This window comes from Alligator mississippiensis, chromosome 1, assembly GCF_030867095.1.
Source record: "Alligator mississippiensis isolate rAllMis1 chromosome 1, rAllMis1, whole genome shotgun sequence".
Classification (NCBI taxonomy): Eukaryota; Metazoa; Chordata; order Crocodylia; family Alligatoridae; genus Alligator; species Alligator mississippiensis.
Genome location: NC_081824.1, coordinates 388,816,427 through 388,834,678, shown reverse-complemented (window position 1 = coordinate 388,834,678; position 18,252 = coordinate 388,816,427). Strand labels below are relative to the sequence as shown.

General features: G+C 43.4%; 1 long non-coding RNA gene across 1 annotated transcript; it reads left to right on the top strand.

Moving 5' to 3' along the window:
* The first annotated feature begins 1,854 nt into the window (after positions 1-1,854).
* LOC132247777 (uncharacterized) lies at positions 1,855-17,964 on the top strand. The gene is made up of 4 exons (XR_009459213.1): positions 1,855-1,948; positions 12,609-12,730; positions 13,497-13,600; positions 15,852-17,964. It is a non-coding gene; the product is annotated as an uncharacterized LOC132247777 (long non-coding RNA).
* Positions 17,965-18,252: the final 288 nt, after the last annotated feature.

Sequence of the window (18,252 nt, the reverse complement as noted above, 5' to 3'; positions counted from 1 at the left end):
CAGGGGCTTTGGAGCAAGCAGGGGACTTCCCTGTGGGCATGTTCCCACTGGTGCCAGGCTGAGGAGAAAGAAGGGAAAGGGGGTGCTGCCTCCTGAGATGCAGCAGCATTGCCATGGTGGTAAAGTGTTTCACCTCCTTGCCCCAGCTGATCTGCCTTTGGCAGTGCTGGCAGATAGCATACTTGAGATCATCTGCCACCTCAAAATGATCCCACACTACACTACTCCCCCGTTTCTGGGTTGAGGGTGGGTATCGTGCCTTATCCACATCCTCAACAGGCAGAGGCAAAACAACAGGAGGAGCTGACTCATCTGAGTCACTTGCCTCCACAACCTCCTCTGTAATGCCTTCCTGAGAAGGAGACCTGGGTCTAGAGGAACTTTGAGGGGTGTGGAGCACAAATTCAGATTCCCCCTCGGTCCCCAGAATTTCTTCAGCTAGGGTGCTCAGGTCCCCCGGTTCCAGATCCAGCTCTTCCTCTGGCAGTGGGAGGCTCATGCTAGGAGATGAAATTTGGATGGAGGAGACTGTCAGTCTGCCACTGGTATCTATTTCTGGAGTTAGGGGAGGTGGTGCAGGTGCAGGGACAGGTTCTGCTCCCACCTCCTTGCTTCCATTGGCAGCAGAAGACTCATGGCAGCCAGGAAAGAGGATGCATCTTTGTTTGGGCAGGGTGTGGGGGAACTTGCAGCTCAAGCTCTCCTCCTACCCCCTCTAGCCCCTCTCCCTCCTCTTCCAGAAGATCTGGCACATGCCTTTCCAGCATGCTTCATATTAATCTTTCCTGTGCTGGAAAATGTGTCTGTGTGTGTAACTAACTAATAATATATGTCATCTTCTTCTCTGATGTATAACTGTGTCTAACTTCTTCTATGTTGTGTTTATTGTTGTGTAACTAAAATAATATCTCTTCTTCTTCTATGACTGTCTGACTTCTGTGTTGTGTTAATCGGAATCTCTGACTTCTTCTTCTGTGTTGTTTTTAGTTTGTATGTAAGTATAACTAATAATAACTATATATAACCTCTTCTTCTATAACTGTCTGACGTCTGTGTTGTGTTAATAATCTGAATCTCTATCTTACTTCTTCTGTGTTGTGTTTACTGTTATGTGTGTAAGTAAAATAATCTCTTCTTCTATGACTGTCTGACTTCTGTGTTGTGTTTAATAATCTGAATCTCTATCTGACTTCTTCTTCTGTGTTGTCTTTAGTCTATACGTAACTATAACTAATAATATTAATAACTATATATAATCTCTTCTTCTTCTTCTGTGACTGTCTGACTTCTTCTGTGTTGTAATAATATCTGACTTCTTCTTCTATGACGTATGTGTGTGAGTATGTGTAAAGTATGTGCTTCCCTGCACAGCGATGAATCACACTGCCAGGGAAAACACAGCTTTCTTTTTAAAAAGCATTGCAAAAAAACCCCAAAAATAAATATAAATTGAAAGAAAAGGATTGGATAGGGATAATTAGAGGGATTCTAGTTAGTAAGCTATATCCAATCCTTTCCAAGAATAGAAAGTAGCAGGAGACTGACTATGTAGGAAGCCAAGCCAGTCCAGTAACTTTCAGACACTGTTGCTCAGGCACAAAAGGCACACAAAGCCTGCAGAGGCTTATATGCTGTTTCTATGTCTCTCCCCTAGATCACTGTGAATGGAAGGGGACTGTAGCAGGGCACTAAGGTGCCTGCTACTGAGAGAGCAGGGATAACTCCTCAGGTGCTGGTTGCTGAGGTAACTGGAGGGAACTAATGATTCCCACCTGCCTAGCCAGCTGAAGGAAGGGGCAGGGCCTGGCTCCTATATAAATCACAGGCAGGAGGACAGGAGGGAGTTCCCTACCAGCAGCCAAGGAAGAAAGAGTTCTCGGTCATGAAAGAAAGGAGAAGCTGGAAACAGGAGCAACGTCTGACACTGCAGAGGGATGAAGAAACCCCGGTAGGCTTGAGTGTGATTATAGCCGGGCAGCTTCTGTTTGTGTTATAGCCCAGGGGCTTGTGTTTGTGTTGCTGTTTGTTACCGGTGGTTTGGGCTGAGGCTAATAGGGGTTGGAGGAGGCCTCATAGGGGCCCACAGCAGTGTGGGAACCCCAGCGCCAGCAAGGGTGCAGCATTCGGGGTGCACAGACCCCAGCCCCAGAGAGGGGGAGCTGGGAAGCCCCAGAGAAGGGGGCGTTGCTGAGAAGCCCCAGTGTGGGCGTGGTGAGCCTGGAGGGAGGGTGGCATTACTGAGAGGGCTCCGGAGTGAGAGAGATGGGACTGCAGAGAGCCCGAGCGCTAGAGAGGGCGTGGTGAGAGAGAGACCTAACAATGTCAGGCACATCTGCGAGGCTTGGGGCGTGGTACAGGGGTGGCTGGAGCCACGCATAGCCCATAAGGTGGGAGTGTACAAAACACTCAATACTGGAGAGGAACTAGAGCTAGCAAGAGAACTGTGGACAAGCAAACAAAGGGCAGCCTCCCTATAAAATATAAGATCAAAGTCATGGCGGGCGAGAATTGGAGGGTGCTAATCGGCAACTTGACACGGTAAAGGAGGCAGCAGGGGACAGCATGGTGACCCTGACCACCCTCCTGTTACAGGGACTCAGGGAAAGGTCACAGTCACTAGCCAGCTGGAGACATCAGTCTCTTCTCCCCCCCTCCATCCGCCCCGTTCCCTCTCCCTCTTCTCAATTTTTATTCCCCTGAAAGACTTCCTTCTGAATCTCCAAAGCTTTTCCGAAACTTTTCCAAATCGATTTGGAGCCACTGCATCAATTCAGATGTTTTTTTCTTCTCTCGATTCAATTCAGATTCAGTGATTTGGCCTCCAAATTGGGCCAAATCTTCTCCAAATCAAATCACATACTGAAGCTTCACACACCCCTACTGTGTATGTACTTCTGCTCATTCTTCTGTTGGAATGCACACCTAAGTGTGTAAATCGCCTTTTTGCTTGTAGTGCACTTATTGAACTCAGATGCTGTTGGGTTGACTAAAACAATGTCAGAGAGGCTGGCTGAGTTGTCTAAAGTATCTAGGAAGCAGGCTTTGTCTGTGGCTAAAAAAAGGGGGGGGCAAAATCTTCTACTGTTGCTATCACCATTTTAGCTATACTGGAGGATTAATCATGGAAGCAGTAACATAAACAAGGCTACACTGACATTTTAGGGATCATGTTGTGCCTTGCAATAGGTCTTCCAGTCCTCTTGATAGACCACTCTCTGCTCCCAAGTTACCTTCCAAACTACTAGATGGAATCCTTAACTAATTATGTTTTCTCTGCACCAAACCAACACTCAAACTTTCAAGTTCTGTAACAGTCAATAACTATTAGCATTTCAGAACTCAAAACAAATCCACTTTTTTAAGTGAAGAGAAAGAAAAATTATTAATAGCAGAAGTGAAGTGTAATGTGATATTATTCTCACTTCTCTAATGTCTGTTACTTAATCATTCCTACAAGAGAGAAATTCTCTTCCTACCTGATTTTATTATGGTTCCATTCATGCCACCAAGAGCACAACTTTCTCATGGGCTACAGAGAAATCCATTTTTCTCTCATATTGACTGATTCCTCAAGCAAAATGGGAAGTGATTTAACTTTTTCTTCTTGATGTATATGTTGAATTACTTCTCACTGAACAATTAAGATTGCATTTTTTCCAAGTTTCATAGATTTCATAGACATCCGGGCTGGAAGGGACCCTGAAGGATCATCGAGTCCAGCTCCCTGCCCCAGGGGCAGGAAGTCAGCAGGGTTCATAGGATCCCAGCAAGATAAACATCCAAATGTGTCTTGAAGGCATTCAAAGTGGGTGCTAGAACTACCTCCGGTGGCAGTCTATTCCAAACCTTGGGGGCTCAGACAGTAAAGTCCTTCCTTATGTCCAGCCTGAATCGGTCACGGCAGAGTTTGTGACCATTCAATCTTGTCATCCCTTGGGGCGCTCTGGTGAACAGACATTCCCCAAGATGTATTTTTTTTCATTTTTCTACTCATTTTTGTCTCTTCTCTGGATCTTTTTATATTCCCCATATTACTCTCTCGCCTCACTAGTATTTGAAGCTTCTTAAGTTAGTATCATTTGCAAACTTCAATAGCATACCATTTTATCCCCTGCTCTGTATCATTAACAGTTAACTATGACAGGATGTAATAGTGCTACAGACTTGCACAGATGAACAAGCACCTCAAAAAGGCCATTAAGAATAAAAAGGGGAGCTACAAGCAATGGAAAATGGAAGAAGGAATTTCTTTCTGTGATCAAGGAATGCAGGAATAAAGAAAGAATGGCTAAAGGCTTAGTTGAGCCCAAACTTGTGAAGAATATTAAAACCAACAACAAAAGCTTCTTTAGTTATATAATAAAAAGAGAACCAGCAGGGGAGAAGTGGGACTACTATACACTGAATAGAGGGTAGAGATGAAGGACAACGTAGGCATGGCCTAGGAACTGAACAAACGCTTTGTCTCAATCTTCAGTAATGATGAGGAGTTACACGAAGATATTGGTGGCATACCACAGGGCAATGACGACATGATAATAAAAATTACCATATCTGAGATGGAAGTAAAGCTTAGATTGATTGCCATTACAAATAATCTCCATCCAAGAATATGGAAGGAATTGGCAGACAAAATAGCAACTCCCCTACCACAGATCTTCACTAAATCTATCAGCTTGTGGACAGTACTGGAATACAGCATAAGTAGGGCCTAATTCTAAAAAGAGAAAAGACACTAACATAGAAAATTACAGGCATGTTAACTTGACTTAAATATTACACAAATCTTTAGTATACCTAAAGATATGAAAAGAACTAGATAATAGGACAAAACACAACACGGGTTTACTAGAGGGTGATTGTATCAGACTAATCTAATATCCTTCTGTGGCAAGATAATGGACTCCTTAGATAAGGGTAATTTGTCTAGAGTTAACAAAAGCTTTTGATACCATGCCTCATAGGAAGTTATTGGCTAAACAGGGGAGTGCAAGAGTCAGTGCTACAACTATAAGGTGGATAAGTCATTGACCCTTATCTTCCCTGCTTTTATAGCATATTATAGGGCTTCTTGGTGGTCAGGTATTGTATCCTGTAGTTGTGTGCGAGTAGCAATCTTGGGGATACCTTGGATAAGTGGTTGCCTGAAAAAGCAGAAAACTGAACTTCATGAAATTTGTTTAGAATCTTAATGCCATTTTACAGTTCCCAATTCTTGTTTCCAAAACAATCTGAATTAACTCTGAAAACAAAAATTTGTGTGACATTGTTTTGTTGAAACTCAAATATATGCACTTTTAATCTTAATTTTGTTATTATGACAAAAGAGCACTTAAATTTATTTGACAAATTTTATTTTCTATGGCCCTGACATGGCAAAAAAGGAAACTGAATTCATAACTCACAGCCTTGGTAAAATTCTGCAAACTGGACCCTCTCTTGGCTGGTGTGTTTGGATTCCACCATGCTAGACCCAATTAACATTTATTAGACCAGGGGTTTTCAACCTTTTTTAACAAGAACACCGCTTCTGTCTCAAAGTTTCAGGTCCTGTACCCCTTTATATTTTTTCTTGTTTTTAATGTTATTTTATGTGATATAAGGAAGGCTACACTAATTAACATTACCTGTCTTATTAATATATGCATTTAATATATATATCATAATTGATTATGCCACAACAGTTTGGGCTGGTAAGTCTGCTGCGGGGGAAGGGGAAAGGGGGGAGGGAAAGGTGTGGGGGGCGCAGATCCAGGCCCCCACAGTGAGGAATGGAGTGGCGCAGGGGCAGGAGCTGAAGCAGGCACTGGACAGCCGGGGCAGAGCACAGGACTAAGCCATGAGTGGCTCATCCGGCAGTCCTGGGGGGAAAGTGGCTTCCACTGCTATGTGCACCTTAAGAGGGCATGGGGGACATGTGCCCCAGATCTGCATGCAGGGTGAGGGCGGGCTGCCACTGCAGGCTGGGACAGGGGGCAGTGCTGGGCTCTTCCCAGTGGGGGGCTGGCTCAGGCTGTGCTTGGAATGGGAGGTGGCAACACTGGGAATGGGGATTAGAGGGCAGCAGCCATCCCAAAATTCACTGTAGCCCCCTCCTGACACCCGCTCCCAGTACCACCACTGCCCATCCCGAGCGCAGCCCCACCCAGCCCCTCCACTGGGTAGAGCCTGGCAATGCCCCTGGTCCCAGTCCGCAGCAGCAGCCCACCCTCATCCTGCATGCAGATCTGGGAGCACATGTCCCCCATGCCCTCCCAGGGTGTACTATGCAGCAGAAGCCACCCTTCCCCCCCATGTCCCCCAGATGAACCACTCTATGCTCAGTCCCATGCTCTGACCCAGCTGTGCAGTGCCTGCCCTTGCCCCAGCCCCACTCCCTCCCTCACCATGGGGGACCTTAATCTGTGCCTCCATGTCCCTTCCCTCTCACTTTGCCCCTTCCCCCACAACAGACTTACCAGCCCAAACTGTTGTGGCATAACTATGATATATATAATTCATATATTAATAATGCAGTTAATATTATATTAATAATGAGGGTGAGGGCAGGCTGCTGCTGCAGACTGGGGCTGGGGGCAGTGCTGGGCTCTTCCCGGTGGGGGGGCTGGGTTCCCCATACCCTGGATGAGCCATGGCTCCACTCCACTCCCTGTCCCACCCTGGCTGTTCAGTGCTTGCCCCTGTCCCTATCCCAGCCCCACTCCCTCCCTCATAACTAGGACCTCAATCTGTGCCCCCACCCCCATGCCCCTTCCTTCACAACAGACTTACCAACCAGACCCAGCTGCTCTCCATGCTGCCAGGCTTCACTCCTGGTCAACTGCATGCTGCGGCGTGACTGTGCATGCAAGCGGCATTTATCAGTCACATTTATCGGCCACATTATCAGCTACATCAGCCAAAAAAAGCCAATTGCCAATACTATAACTTTTCTTTATATTGTTGCACCTCTAGAAATTTTCTTTCCTTCGTTCTGCATACCCCTTAAAACCTTTTTAAGTACCCCAGGAGTACACATACCCCCGGGTGACAACCACTGCTTTAGGCCATCCTGTATGGTGTCCAACATGAGGCTGTGCACTCCTGTTAATTTGATACTCAATGGCTCAAACCATTCTCTTCCAAGGAAACTTGCTCTCCACCATTTAACAATTATTAGGCAGAGGACCCATCAGTCCTGCCCATAGTGGACATTAACATAACATGCACCCTTGAACCCTATTTTTGTTTCTTATAATCTAAAGCTTGACTTTGCATGTCAAAAGAGGTGGATGGTTTCTAGGCCACAGTGAATTTTACATCTCTTCTGAGATTAAGATAAATTCAGATCCTGAGTCTACCTCCATAGTACATGGAGCACCTTGGAGAATCACTAATTCATAGATTCATAGATGTTAGGGTCGGAAGGGACCTCAATAGATCATCGAGTCCAACCCCCTGCATAGGCAGGAAAGAGTGCTGGGTCTAGATGACCCCAGCTAGATGCTTATCTAACCTCCTCTTGAAGACCCCCAGGGTAGGGGAGAGCACCACCTCCCTTGGGAGCCCGTTCCAGACCTTGGCCACTCGAATTGTGAAGAAGTTCTTCCTAATATCCAATCTAAATCTGCTCTCTGCTAGCTTGTGGCCATTATTTCTTGTAACCCCCGGGGGCGCCTTGGTGAATACAAACTCACCAATTCCCTTCTGTGCCCCCGTGATGAACTTATAGGCAGCCACAAGGTCGCCTCTCAACCTTCTCTTGCGGAGGCTGAAAAGGTCCAGTTTCTCTAGTCTCTCCTCATAGGGCTTGGTCTGCAGGCCCTTAACCATACAAGTGGCCCTTCTCTGGACTCTCTCCAGGTTATCCGCATCCCCCTTGAAGTGCAGCGCCCAGAATTGCACGCAGTACTCCAGCTGCGGTCTGACCAGCGCCCGCTAGAGGGGAAGTATCACCTCCTTGGATCTGTTCGTCATGCATCTGCTGATGCACGATAAAGTACCATTGGCTTTTCTGATGGCTTCGTCACACTGCCGACTCACGTTCATCTTGGAGTCCACTAAGACTCCAAGATCCCTTTCCACTTCCGTGCCACCCAGCAGGTCATTCCCTAGGCTGTAGGTGTTCTGGACATTCTTCCTCCCTAGGTGCAGCACTTTGCGTTTCTCCTTGTTGAACTGCATCCTGTTGTTTTCTGCCCACTTGTCTAACCTGTACAGGTCTGCTTGCAGCTGTTCCCTGCCCTCCAGCGTGTCCACTTCTCCCCATAGCTTTGTGTCAATGTATAGGTTGTCTTCTTCTGTAGGGTTGGTATTTTCACATTGCTAACAAATGCAGTAGTATAGGCAGCAGTGGACAACTCATGTTCTGGAATTTTATTTGAATCAGCAATAGTATTAGTGATAACTGGAGATGCTTTCCCCTTGCCTGCCTTCTTCCCAGATAACTTAGACTTCTGATGACACACGTTCCATGTAACCCTTGCATTGTCAATCGCTGCAGTCAGCATCACAGAAATGGCACATATTGCATCCATGATTCCCCCCACAGCTATAGCAGCTTCTTTGGGAAGAAGAAATTGTATTCTTGTGCACAGGTGGTGGCTTCCTTGGAGATTTCTCCCTTGAATGAACATGGTATGTCTCAGCTGTCAGTTTTGCTGATTAATGCTTGGATTTCTCTTGAACAGAGTAAGAGCTTTATATGCAAGGGCTTCTTCTTGAGCTATGGCAAAGGTTAAGTTATGCATTGCAAGGCTTCATCTTGAATCCCACACACGAGACAATCTCTAAGAAGAGACTACAAACTGGTGCTGAAATGACATATCTCAGATAATTGATGCAAATCTGCTATATTGCAGCAATTCCTTCCTCTGGCAGCTGATTTCATTGGTTGAAATGAAACTGGCAAATAGTTTTGGATGGAGTTGATGCAAAGTGTTTTTTTAGCAATTGGAGGATCTCATGGTATAACTTGTTAAGGGCTTGCCTGTAGATACAAAGGAGCAAATAATCTGCAAAATCCTTGAGCCAATGATGCTCAGTAGCACTGCACATTTCTGGTTATCATCAGTAATCTTATTAGTTTCCAGAAAGAAGTCTAGCCAGTCAGCATAAGAGTCCCAGGTAGATGGACTGGATATATCAAATTCTTTAATGTGGTCCAAAATAGCCATGATAGAGAACCTACACAGGCCAGCATGTGGGAGGAACACCCTCCCAGCACCACCACCAGCACCATCACCTGGCCCCTGCTCACTTGCATCATGGATCACTGTAAAATCATTTTTGTTCCCTTGATTGAAGCACTGGAAGCATCCTACTTACTGGAACCTGTCCTTACTGCCAGTATTGTGTATCTGGGGGGTCTCATCCCAGTGAGATCATGCAAGGAAGAACAGGGTAACCATCTTTATTAACAACACTAACTACCCCTAACATGAAACAGAACAGCAAACAGCAATACAAGATAATGCAGTTTGGCAGCAGCCTTTCCTAATGGAGTGTAGAACACATATACAGACACTTAATACAAAACAAGAATCACTAAACTATATACAGATCTAGACAGAAGACTAAAATGCCTAAACTAAAACATTTTTTTTTTTTTTTTGCCTCAATTTTCTCAGCATTTCTAAGCATTCTTTGGGCTTGGGTCAGAGTCCTGTATGTAGTCCAGAATATCTTCTTTTGCACATGGCATCTTCTCCAAATTGTATTTCTTTATTCTTTGACTAGTAGTGCAGTTATACTGGACTACTCTGTTAGGCAAGCATGCTCCTTTGTTCCTCTTTCTTGTACTTAGCTTACCCTCCAGAATAACACAGAAGTATATACCCAGCACTCACACCCATAGCTGATGAGAGGACATTTCTTTTATAGTTTCCTGCCTCTTTCTCAGGTGACTTTTTGATCAACCTTATCAGGTACTCAGAAGTCCTTCACCAGGTGGACCATTCATTGCTCAGTTATCACCCCAAAGTTCAGGTGCTTAGACATGAAAGACTAGTTTGCCCTAAGCAGCAGCCAAGGATGCTGCATTTGAAAGGATAATCATTGAAGTTGAATGACTTACTTTTGTTAGGCCTTTGCAAGGTAAAAAACTTCTCCTGTCACCTCCAGAGTTCTGAATTAATGAGGAGGCAAGGGACCCTAAATTAGTGGAAAATGAAGTGATATACAATCAAAAATTATGTGAGGTTTTTAAAGGAGAATGGTGTTGATCATATTAAGTATTGTATAATTTGCAGCCCAATAAATATGGCAGAAAGTATTTATTGCAGTAAATGGGCTAAACGTTCTAGTAGGTCTATTTGCTTTTTAAAAGCTATTTCTGAAACAAAAAATTGAATATAACAAATATTACCAAAGATATCCAACATCTGTATCTTACAGATTTGTGTATCTTTCACAATTTATGTACTTCCATCAATGTGCTCCTAACATATTGTATACCATCTGCTTTCTTAACACCACAAACATCTTTAGAGATTATCCTCTTCATGAACACTTTGACAGTATTAGACTCTAACGTAAGTTTTTCTCCAGTTGTGTTTCTGGCACATTCTAAAAGAATCTAAAAGAAAACCCCCTTTTTTAAAACAATGGAGTAAGCAAGTTAATTTGCTTATGAATTGGGAAGGCAAAATGGAGGGTAGAAGCTCCATCCTTGGACGTTCTCAAAACCCGGCTAGACAAAGCTTTGTCTGGGATGATCTAGTTGGGGATGGTCCTGCTTTGAGCAGGGGCTTGGACTAAATGACTTCCTGAGGTCCCTTCCAACCCTAATTTTCAATGATTCTATGAAGATGAAAAACATTGCATCTTAGAAAGGACTAAGGAGTACTTGATGTAGATATGTAAAATAATGGGTGGTATAGAAAAGATACCATCTTCTTCACAGTAGCCTTTCCAATATTTGAAAATGGCTATCAATTCCTTTATCATCTTCATCGCACATGTCTGAAGATGCTTCATTTTCTCCACCTGGAGAAATCCTTCTTATAGTCCTCAAACTATAGGGGTGGGCAATTATTTCAGGAGGAGGGCCGCTTACTGAGTTTTGGCAAGCTATCGAGGTCTTCATGGGTAACTCCACCCCTTGAGAGGTGCCCTGACCCCTGATCACTATCTTGGGACTGATGTTGACCACCCTCTAACCCCTGACCTTTGCTACCAGAAGTCCCTCCCATTGCCCCTGGAAGTACTTCTTTCAGCAAGGGACTTTGCCATCTCAGAACACGAAAAATACCAAATTATATTCTAAAAAGCAAACATCTAAAACATTCATTAATTTGATTTAAAATATATTTTTGTTTTGGTTTACATACGTTTCTCTAGTTTACATAGAGGTGATTGTATATAATAGCTTAAAATGAAGTCTTACTCTTGTATATTGTGGGGAGGGTGGTACAGGTTTGAGGGGGGCTGTCAAATGTGGGGGAGGGTGTGGGTGTGTCTGTGAGGGTGGATAGGTGTGGAGTGAGGGAGCATGTGGGTGTGTTTGTAGATATGTGCAGACAAGGTTCCTTGGGTGAATTTGATATCTTTTATTAGACCAACCCAAATGGTTGGAGAATAGTTATTAAGCAAGCTTTCGGGTTCATAGATATGTGGGGTGTGGGAGAGTATGGGGTTTGTGGAGGACTGTGTGAGGGGAGGGTGGCTAGGGTGTGTAAAGGGGTGTGGGGGTCTGCATGTATGGCAGTGTGAGGGGGATGTGGGTGTATATTATGCTGGGGTATGTGTGGGACACGTCCTATGAACGAACACACACACACAAGAGCCAGTTGGGCACTGAAGCTGGGAGCCACATGGTGCTGGAGCAGGGCAGGGGCAGGAAAGCAAGGATGGCTGGGGGTGGGACTTGGCTTCTGCCTCCTGCTACTGGCTCGGAGCAGATAAATATTTTCAAAATGTTTAGGGGTCCTGCAGGCTGGATAGAATGGCATGGTGGGCTGTATTTTGCCCAGTCCTGAAGTAGAGTGCACCACCTTCTATATCTTGCATACAAAGTGCCTGCTATTACAGCATCACATTGCTGACTGTTGTGATAATACCCCATCTGCCTACATTATGTTCTTTTTCCTTCTTGTAAAGTGGGAGGGTCAAACTCATCTGGCCCTGCAGACTGGATGAGTGGAGTGAGGCATATGAATGGCACAGGGCCAGCCTATAGGGACCACACACCCCTCATGCCAGGTACAGCATGCAAGATGCCTTCACTGCCTGGTCCTATAGCTTCAAAATTGGCAGGGAGAGGTTCTTTTTTTTAAATCTTCTAATATGAAAGTAACTTCTCCAACAACTTAAGCTCTGTAGGGTCAAACCTCTAATTCATTATATCAATAAAGTGAATTTTAGGGAAAGCTATCATTCACTCATATTGCTGGCCAAATATCCTGGTTCTGTTGTTTCATCACACTTCCACATACTACTACTGTTTGTGATATAGTTAAAATAAAGCAGATGTTATGACAGGAGCTATTGATGTTGTCTGATGGAATGAGTAGGTGGATTGAAAATGTGACCTTATTCAGCTGTAGTTCAAATGCTATACTCAGGAATTTCCTATTAATGTTGTATTCCATCTGGGCTAATTTATCTTGTACAACTTTCCCTCCTGGTAGTTCTATAACCGTACAGGAAAACAAAAACAAAAAAAATTAAGAAGATGAGAAAACCTATCAGGATTAAAAATTCCACTTATTCAGGAATAATCATCAATGTATTCAACGAATCTCTCATTGAAGTAAGTATTTCTCACAGGGACCAGGATGTCTGAGTCAATCTCTAAACTCAGAAGCACAACTCATAATTTAATCTGATCTGAAACAATCATGCCCATATTTATTTTGATTCTAATATTTGCAAATGCTGTGATGGTACCTAATATTTCCTAGCAGATATACTCAAAATAGTTTTGAAAGAGTCTCTTAGGCATAGTATTTGTAAAGTCCAATGTAAAACCATACTTGAGACCTTGAAAAAATTCAAATTCAGATTGTGCAGCCTGGACACATCTTTCAGTCTAATCCAAAAGAATGACTCTAGATAGCCCTAAACTTTAAGGAATCTTTAGGTTTTTATCTGAAACTTCATAGTTTGGGCCATCTCTACCAGTAGCGATGCAGAGGGGGTGCATGGGGGTTCACATGTATCCCCTGACAGTCAGCATTCCCTGCTTAGGTAACGGGCAGGGGGAAGGCAGAAGTGCTGGTGCCCCCCCTGAGAGCACCGGACAGGAAGTAGGGGTACCAGGAGAAGCACCACTAGTACTTCTGGACGTGTCCCTGCCACTCCTGAGTTGGCACGATTGGACACAAGGCCCGCCCCCCCCCCCCCTTCAGTTGCTGACTGGCCACCGGAGGGGACAAGTGCCCCCCCCCAACTCGGGAGGCACCAGTTACCCATGGTCTCTACAGAAACTGTAGGGTTTCCAATCAGATTTTAATATTGTCCCATGTAGCTCATAGTTACCACAGAATACAGACTGAACTAACTGTTTCTTACTGCAGGCATGTTGTGAGTCCTCCTTCTAGAATGAAAAGAGAAACCCTTCCTGAAGATCTTGGTCTGTGCTACCATGCCAGAAGCTATGGACTCTACAGTTTGGGAATAGGTATGGGTGCACCACTACTAAATACCAACTGCCAGCTTTTTACTCTGTGACCTCTCAAGGTATATGAGTATGCTTCTGAGGAGGGTATCCATTTGCAGATTGTGGCTTGGGTTTAGATTGATAGTAAGATAACTCCACTGAGGATGTATATTTCTAATTGATGTCTTTATAAAGAAGAAGAGCAGAATCAGGCCATGCTTATTTAGTTCACGTAAGTTTGTCAAGGCTCTGAAATACATATAAACACAACCTGATCATAAGACTATACAAAAATACTACCAGTAAACCATCCTCGTGAAGCTGCTAGATCTAACACCTGGCTTACAAGTATCACTTTAACCCTGGTTAGTGTCAGCATCTGTTGAAGTGGTCACTTTCCCTCCAAGGCACAGCAGCTTTTCTACTAGCAGACACGGTGTGCTTTTTCCCTGGCAATGCAAATCCACTGATTATAATGTATCCATCTAAAGTTAAACAAAAATCACCCCCGGCTCTGAAATATAAGCACTGTCCATTTAACTCAGGCTCCAGATGGCTACCCGTTGATTTTCTCTTGGTTACAATAGGAGCCTTTTTGTTTAATTACCTCCATGAGCAACTATTGTTACATGCTGCTGCTTCTCCTCTCAATTTCCTTTCACTTGAGGTAAGTGAGGCATTCTTAGCCTTAAATTGGTGTACTTGTCCTTTTAAATCTTACTTTATTTATTATACAAGCAAGATGTTTATCTGGTTGATGTGGATATTGCCACTGCAGTAGTGTCATCTTTTCCTGGGCTGTGGTATATACATATAATGGTTGGAGCAAGGTCAATATGGGCTTTGATAAGCTTGACTGCTTCTTGACTTCTACTGCATGTCTAATAATGGGTGGCATTGCAACACATGCATCTCCCCTTTTGGGATGGAAAGAAAATCCTTGCTGGATATCTGGCAGCCTGCCTCTGTGCCATGGGCCATGCTGTAGGTGTTTTGGATAATGCTTGTGGAAGAACATATGGGCTTCATGTAAAGCAGCACCTGCTTGCTCACTCTAAAAGAACAAATGGCCAGCCTGCTGCTGAAAGGGGACTCCTGGGAAGGAACATTTCAGGACTTTCCAGAGGAAAGCAAGGGGAAAGGTGCTTTGCACTCCCATTCAATCAGTGTGTGTCATCCTTACTAGATAAAGCAAGCAAGATACAGTAAATGATTCACATTTCCACTCTGATGAGAAGCGTATCACAAGTAAAGCACATCATGCTTGAATGATTTGCATTCTTAACTTATTCCAGGTTGGATCAGCTAAGCTTTGGCTAGGAGGGCTTCCTTTAGGTGGTAAGAGGAGAAAAAAGATCCAACTCTGGAAAGCCAAAGTGCTGGTGAACCTTCAGCCTTCATAAAAAAAATTCACATGGCTGGTCCCAAGCTTCTGAGATTTAAAGAAGCAAGAATGCCAAATGATACTTTTAGCACACACCACTAAATACGCTGGAAATGATTCAGCAATAAAAAAGATACAAAAATCATTGTTTTCATATTTTATTAGAAACTAAGCTGTAGAGACAAAAAAATGAGTGGAAATACTGCATGATTTACAACACAGAGGATGTAAAACTGTAATCAATTACAAGTAGGACACAAGCTCACAAAGGTTATTCCCATTTGTTTTTCTGTGCTCCAGACCTATAAATAAAGGCAGTAGCCATATTCTGCCAAAACAGTCAGCTAAAATTATCAAAACTACTGGGCACAATCACTTCAGGAAGATTGCACTGATGATGTTCTACATATGCACTGAGGATAGTACACAGCCGAGCCCTGACAGACTTGAAAGCTCTGGGAAAAATATGTGATGAAAATAACTAATACTATATTTGCTGTCACTCTTGTTTCATCCTAAGCATCAGCTCTTATATTTAGGAACTCAGTTAATTCCTTTCTATCTTGGCAGCAAAGTGCTATTATTAGTTTCTTAACATTCAAAGCCTCCACCACCCATTTCTCTTGCTTTGTTACTTTTTTGGTCACAATGGAAAGTTATTATAAAAGAAATTAAAATGTAATTGAGATGCATAATTTAAATATGCCATCACCTAAGAAGCATAAAGAAGACATAGGAGCTGTTGTAGGACAATCCTAATATACAGTGCATCTTAGCAATGTCAGATTTACCCAAAGAACCTTGCCTTAACAATGTAGTAAAAGTCAGTGCAGCTCAGAAAAAGTCAGGTATATTTACTTAATGGCTTTTCTGTCTCTTGGTCTTCAGGTTTATCTATGGAAGTCATCTCTCCACTCACTCTCTTCAAGACATCCACTGGACAAAGTGCAAGCCTTGAGGTTGTCCTCAGGAAGTCTTGTGTGAATTTCCCTTCAAAGGAAAGCAGCTGGGAGGCAACAGGGTACAAAAGAAAAAAATCAGTTGAATGCTGGAGATCCATTGGGAAGTGGCCCCTTGACACAATGTAAAGGAATCCATTCAGCTCCTGCCTCCTGCACCTGCAATAACTGTTCTTCCACTGATGGGGCTGTTCAGTAACAGCCAGAGAGAGAACATGGGCTGGGGAACACAACAGGACAAGAAAGGAGTGTGGCTCAGTAAATGAGTAGTGCATGCTGCTGGCTCTAGACATAAGATCATCAGTGCCCTTTACAGGGAAAGGTCTCAAGTATTTCTAGTGGTGGTAATTTCTTTAAATTTTCACCACTATAAATCTTTCTGGAAGAGGGATCAGTACAAGCAATCAGCCTGCACCTGCCTCTTCTCCTCTGCAAGGGAGCAGCAGGCCAACCTCCAGTCTGTTTCCCAGATCAGGGTTCCCCAGTCTGGAAAAATGGGCAGTGGGCTTTACTCCACTGATCCACTTCCCTTCAAACTTGGAGAGGGGAGAACAGAAGCATTCTTTCTTGTGAAACAGTCTCTCTGACAAGGGAGGTCTTTTGGGTATCAGCCTGGAAGATCTTTTTTTCCTCCAGGGGGGCATTTCCCCTGGGACAAATTGAATGAACACTTGTAGTTTCTACTGCGAGAGCTGCTGCTCTCCCAGAAGAAAGATAACACTTGTATATGGCCAGAGAGCCTGGAAGGGTGCTTGTTTTAGTAAAATGGCCTATGGAGGCAAGATTTGTCCCCCTCTGCACAGCTAGGGGAAGAGCCACCCATGGAGAGTCCTCTACACTTGCAAGCAGAAGAAATAGCTGTGCCCTGAACTGAGAAATTTTATTATAGTCCTTATTTTTAATTCAGACCCCCCCCCCCCCCACCCATACCCTATTCCCATAAGAATTCAGGGCTGAAAGATCAGTGGTGGCTCTGCATGAGACCAGCCTGCATAAACTATATCCATCTATCTTCAGGAAAGCATGCAAGACCGAACTGAAATCCATTGTGCTTCTCTCTGGATACAGTCTACACGCAGCCTTGAGTCTTATTTGTAGACATTCACTGGTTATTAAATCATTACAATTTATTTGAAAAGGCTGAGCTATTTTCCACAGAGATTCAGAAAATTATTTTTGGCTTCCTTGCATTTTCCAAGTGATGACAAGGATATGAACTTGAAGAAATTTGAATTGTTTGTAACTATATCAAGTGGTCACCATGGAAATTCTAATATTATAATTAACACTGAAAACCTAGTGCTGATCTTGCATGTATGGGTTTGACACCCATATCGCTCCTCTGTGGTATGATTTCTGATGTATACATGTTTGAGATCAGAAGCAGACCCTGACAATCTAACAGAATGATTAAAACTGTCCTTGATCCAAAAACAGTGGAGTGATTTAGACTAATGCTTTTCTAGTGACCTTTGCAGTAGTTAAATCAAGATGAATTGCCATTGCCCAGTCCCCTTTCTTCTTAATAGTGCATACATTAGAAATGGGCATGCCAGTAAAACAATCAGCACTGTGTAAGAATCATCTGCTATGTGCTCACATGCTTTGTGTGAACACTAACGGGGTTCCTGGTGCAGAGCTGCTTTGGAAATGTTGGGGTTGTATGGGACTTCTTATTAATTTGACCATTTAACTTATGAGCTTTGCCAGAGCTTTGAGCCCTGTTAAAAGTTTCATTTATTTTCCAATTAGAAATCTAACTCTCTTCTACCTTCAACTACAGTGAAGGATTGCAGTTGGAGCTATGTAACAAATTCATCCTTCAGTTCACTGGCTGAACCCCAGAAAGAAAAATATATCTATATTTTGGGTAGATCTGAATGAATAATTTTCCTTCTTATTAGAAGAAAAAAACCCCAGGGGTGGGGGTATTTTTACTCCTTTTTAATTATTATGTTTATCTCAATTTCAAAACATACTGATTTGAAATAAACTCAAATGAGGTTTTGTTTATAAATCATTGACACAAATTGTTTTGAACTTTTCAGATTTTTTTTTTTTAATGCTTTGTTGGGATGAAATTGTTCACTGAATTTGAACTGAATAATTTTGGTTGACCTAAAACTGCCTTATTTATTGACAGAGAAACTATTTTCATAACGAAAAAATTGTTCAGCTCTAATAGTACAGTCTTGCTATCACTTGCTGCCAAGTGTCTTTAGCAGCCAGCCAGCTTCACAGCTATCTTCTGCTGAGGGGGCCCATCTGACTTGTAGATTTGTGGGTGCTACCTTTTAGGTATGCTGGGCCCTTTGAAAACAGACTCAAAG